General features: G+C 34.7%; 1 long non-coding RNA gene across 1 annotated transcript; it reads left to right on the forward strand.

Moving 5' to 3' along the window:
- The first annotated feature begins 2,062 nt into the window (after positions 1-2,062).
- LOC133528014 (uncharacterized) lies at positions 2,063-4,936 on the forward strand. Its single transcript, XR_009800934.1, has 2 exons — positions 2,063-3,804; positions 4,477-4,936. It is a non-coding gene; the product is annotated as an uncharacterized LOC133528014 (long non-coding RNA).
- Positions 4,937-5,287: the final 351 nt, after the last annotated feature.

The following is a 5,287-nucleotide window of genomic DNA, read 5'->3' on the forward strand; positions in this document are numbered from 1 at the left end:
TTCCAGAACGGAACTTTTCAACGCACACGTTTTGTATTCTTTATTAAGCTTGTAGTGAGTAAGGTTCTTAAGGTGTACTTAATACATCGATGTCCAGTTCTGATGATGGGTTTCATGAAGAATCGAGGGAATTCCTAAAATCTTTTAGGCATACATGTAATAATTTCTGGGATTTTATTCACATATCAAGCATTATTATTAAAAAAGTGTCATTTGACTAAAAGTAACAGCTAATGTTGACCAGAATGGAACTCGCCAACTCGCGCGCGATTTGTTTTATTAGTTAAGTTTGTAGCAAGTAAGTTTTAAGTATTAAGGTTTTTAGGAACATTTGTGTCAAGGTAAAGGTCTGATGATGGGTCCCATGAAGAATCGAGGGAATTTCTTAAATGCTATAGGCATATATGTAGTACTTATTGGATTTTCATCAACATATTATCAACTTTTATTCACAAAAGTGACATTTGATGATGTGGAACTACTGATGTTGACCAGAACGGAACTCCAACGCGTGCAATTTTTCTTCGTTAAGTTTGTACCAAGTAAGGTTCTTAAGAAACATTTTTGTCAAAGTACAGTTCTGATGATGGGTTTCATGAAGAATCGAGGGAATTCCTAAAATCTTATAGGCATACATGTAATAATTTCTGGGATTTTATTTACATATCAAGCATTATTATTAAAAAATTGTCATTTGACTAAGTGTAACAGCTGATGTTGACCAGAATGGAACTCGCCAACTCGCGCGCGATTTGTTTTATTAGTTAAGTTTGTAGCAAGTAAGTTTTAAGTACTAAGGTTTTTAGGAACATTCGTGTCAAGGTAAAGGTCTGATGATGGGTCCCATGAAGAATCGAGGGAATTTCTTAAATGTTATAGGTATATATATATAGTACTTATTGGATTTTCATCAACATATTATCAAGTTTTATTCACAAAAGTGACATTTGATGATGTGGAACTACTGATGTTGACCAAAACGGAACTCCAACGCGCGCAATTTTTCTTCGTTGTTAAGTTTGAAGCGAGTAAGGTTCTCAAGAAACATTTTTGTCGAAGTACAGTTCTGATGACGTGTTTCATGAGAAAGCGACGGAACTCCTCATTCTCCTCAATTTTTATAGGTATATAGTAATTTTGGATTTTCATCAATATCTTTAGCTTTTTTTATTCACATTAGTGGCATTTGATGAAGTGGAACTAGTGATGTTGACTAAAACGGAACTCTTCAACGCGTGAGATTTTATTCTTTTTTTGTTTGTTGTGATATAAGAGGCAAACTAGCAGACGAATCAACTGATGGTAAGCAATTACCGCTGGCCATGGACATCTGTTACACCATAGGGATTGTAAGTGCGGTGCCGGCATTTAAGATAGGAATACGCTCTTTCCTTAAAGTTTTAAAGATCGTATTGGGCCGGAAATACCGCATGCGACAGATCATTTCATAGTTTAGCTATATGAGGCAGGAAGTTTCTAGAGAAATGCACAGTTGAGGATTGCCAACCATCTAAGTGGTGAAGATATAAATGATGTAGCGTAAAGCGGTGACGGAAAGAGGCGGCAGAGATTAATCCGAACAATTCCTCGGAACTTTTAAGTTTGTAGAAAGTAAGGTTCTTAAGAAATATCTGTACTAGACACCAGTGTCTAGTGTCTAGGTCTGATGATGGACACCTCAAACCTTATAGAAATACATATAGTTTTTTTTTTCATCAATATCTCTAGGTGTTTTATTTAAAAAAAGTTATATTTGATCAAGTGGAACTGCTGATGTTGTCCAGAACGGAACTTTTCAACGCACGCGTTTTGTATTCTTTATTAAGCTTGTAGCGAGTAACGTTCTTAAGGTGTATTTATATCAATGTTCAGTTCTGATGATGGGTTTCATAAATAATCGAGGGAATTCCTGACATCTTATAATTTCTGGATTTTTATTTACATATCAAGCATTTTTATTAAAATGTGACATTTGACGAAATGCAACAGCTGATGCTGGCCAAAATGGAACTCGCCAATTCGCGCGCGATATGTTTTATTTGTTTATTTTGTAGCAAGTAAAGTTCTTGAAGACATTTGTGTCATAAGGTCTAGTTCTGAGGATGGGTTCCATGAGAAATCGAAGAAATTCCTCAAATCTTATAGGCATACAATACATACAGTAATGTTTGGATTCTCGTCAACATATCAAGCATTTTTATTTAAACAAGTTAGTGATATTGACCAGAAGGGAACTCTTCAACGCGCGCGATTCTTATTCTTTGTTAAGTTTGTAGCAAGCTAGGTTCTTAGGAAACATTTGTGTCAAGGTCCAGTTCTGATGATGGATTCAATGAGGAATTGAGGATTTTAAATCGATTTGAATTCACAATTAGGAGGATTTTCGTCAACATATCAAGTTTTTTTTTATTTGAACAAGTGACATTTGATGAAGTGAAACTGCTGATATTACTGAAACTATGCTGATACTGCTGAAATGGAACTCTTCAACGACAAGTATTTTACCTTAGGCGTTTTTTTATTTTATTTCGTTTATAGCATGTAAGGCTTTTAAGGAACATTTGTGTCAAGGTCCAGTTCTGATGATAGGTTCTACGAGAAACTGAAGGAGCTTCTCATATTGTATAGGATAGGCATACATATAGTCATTTTAGGATTTTCATCAATATTACAAGCATTTTTACTCAATAAAGTGACATTTGTTGAAGTAGAATTGCTGATGAAGAACGGAATACCTCAACGACTTCCAGATTCTTTATTTTTATTACTCTTCTTTCTTTTTCATTATTCTTAGAACAGGTATTTCTACGAAGTGAACCGAACTGCTACTATTAAAAGTAGGTAGGTAGGTAGGTTAAATAGGTTAAAACTGTAAGGATTATTATGTATAAGTAGTTTCTTTTAATTAAACATAGGTAAGTAATTCTATTTAAGTAATTTTATTTATTCATCTTTAAAAAAACATCAATCGACTCTTATCTGTCACTAGTTCCAGTTTCAGAGTATAAAATCCGGGTACACAGCCACGGCTAGCCGGGTAGCCAGACAGTTCGAATACGGACAAGTTATTGTGAATAAAAAATCTTATCGTCTTGCAAAAGTTAATGTCATAAATGTATAGGTTTCGAATACATGAATATAAAGTGAAAATGCTGGTAAAAGTATTAGTTTTTATCATTAACCATTTTATATCCCAACAAAACTGTTACCCTTACAAAAATAAAATGCTTTCATTACCTAATGTAGGTTACGTTAGGTAATAAATAAATAAATATGTAGGGACAATCTTACACAGATTGGCCCCAAACTAATCAAAGCTTGTACTATGGGTACTAGGCGACGTTAACCATACTTATTTAGACAAATATATATTTACGTATATACATAGAAAACACGCAAGCCTTAGGAACAAATATCTGTATTCATCACACAAAGAAATGCCCTTACGCGATTCAAACTCGGGACCATCGGCTTCATAGGCAGGGTCACTACCCACTAGGCCAAACCGGTCGGCAAAAGGTAAAGATAATTAGGTAAAGACAATGAATAATTAAACGTATTATAAATTGACACCAATATCCATCAAATAGGTATGCTAAGAGCGGGCTTCAGGCCATTACGTCGCACCTTTAGAATTAAATTAATTTGACTCAAAAAGTACGACTATTTTATATATGTAGTTTGGTAGAACAGTAAGAACTCACTATATGTGTCTCTTTTTCATGCGGTGAAATCCCCCCACCCGGAAAGGATAGCGACGCCCATTTTATCGACTCTCGAGTCGACTCCAATCTGATACTAATAGTAAGTAAGTACTTACTTAGTAAGCAAATTGTAGTAGTTATCCCTTCTTAGTAAAAGGAAGTATTGTAAAGATACTACTTTTTAACCGACTTCAAAAACTTTTTTTTTGTATATATGTTAAGTAAGATCTTCGTCATTTCTGAACCAATGTTGAAAATTAGTTATCGTTTGAAAGTGGGTGTATAGTTCCAAGATGGTCCTATTTTTGACAAAACCACGAGGAATTAAGGGAACTCCCCAAATCTTATAGGCGTTTTTTAGTTTCATCAACAGACCAGGCATTGCCATTCAAAAAAGTGCTATTTGAAGAAGTGGAACTTCTGATCAGGACCAGAAAAGAACTCTTTAACGATGCGTATTTCACGCTAGACGATTTGTCTTCTTTGTTATGTTTGTAAAGAAGCTACTTGCTTAACGAGGTTTAAGGAATATTTGTGTAAAGGTCTAGCTTACATCATGGGTTCCATGAGGAATTGAGGCAACCTCTCAATTCTTGATGGAACGTAAAACTGTTTATTGACATAATTGTCGATAGGTATCCCATCTGCTCTAATTTACCCCACTTGAAAAAAAAGGTACTTACATGAAAAAAAAAACTTCTCTTAAAAATAGGAAACCGACTTCAAACATAGGTATTAGAAAACATTACAAAAACTGTTATTGTATTTTCAGAAACCATACGGAAATAATGAGAATGCATCGACATAAGAAGAATCGAACATGGGCAAGATAAAGTTCAAGAAAAAAGCAAATATAATGTGTACTTGTGTGTAGTCAAAGAAAGTTGAAAAATAAAGAATAATTAATGGCCATAGAATACAGAACCGATACACGAACATTAAGACTATTAAAAATAGACATATAGGTTGATCGTACTACTCGTACTAATGTATATCTTTTGTTCAATTATATTATTGCATTAAAGTTAGATTCTCTAGATATATATTATTCATAGGTTCTGTATTCTATACGAATTGTTTCAGTGTAATTATTGTACTAAATACCGTTGACCGCCTGTCAACAGTATTTATTTCTACATTACTATCACAGAAGATTTTAGGCCCTACCGTACAGTTTTTGAATTAGTATTTACTATGGACAAATATAGCGAAATGTGAGTTTTTACCTAAAATATCAATCTTTTGTGAACGTGATGTAGAGTATATACCGCCTAAGACTGAAGTAGCTACGCGGGTTACGTTTTAAAAATAGAATCGTGTTCATGGTCGGCCCATGGTAAAAATAATTAGGTACCCGTAGACCCGTTGGTGAACACTGTTTATGATAACACTTAAAATAAACCCCGTGGACCAGGAAAACATATTGGAGAGACTAGAGATAATACACCGCTTTAAGGGCGGTCGCACTCGGCATTGACATCTGGCGTCTAGATGGCGGGTGGACCTCAGCGAATTTCAAAGAAATATTTATAAACATCCAATGACGTTCGGCTCGGACGCCAGATCTTCAATCTCCTGATTCC

The sequence above is a fragment of the Cydia pomonella genome, chromosome 18 (assembly GCF_033807575.1).
Source record: "Cydia pomonella isolate Wapato2018A chromosome 18, ilCydPomo1, whole genome shotgun sequence".
Lineage (NCBI taxonomy): Eukaryota > Metazoa > Arthropoda > Insecta > Lepidoptera > Tortricidae > Cydia > Cydia pomonella.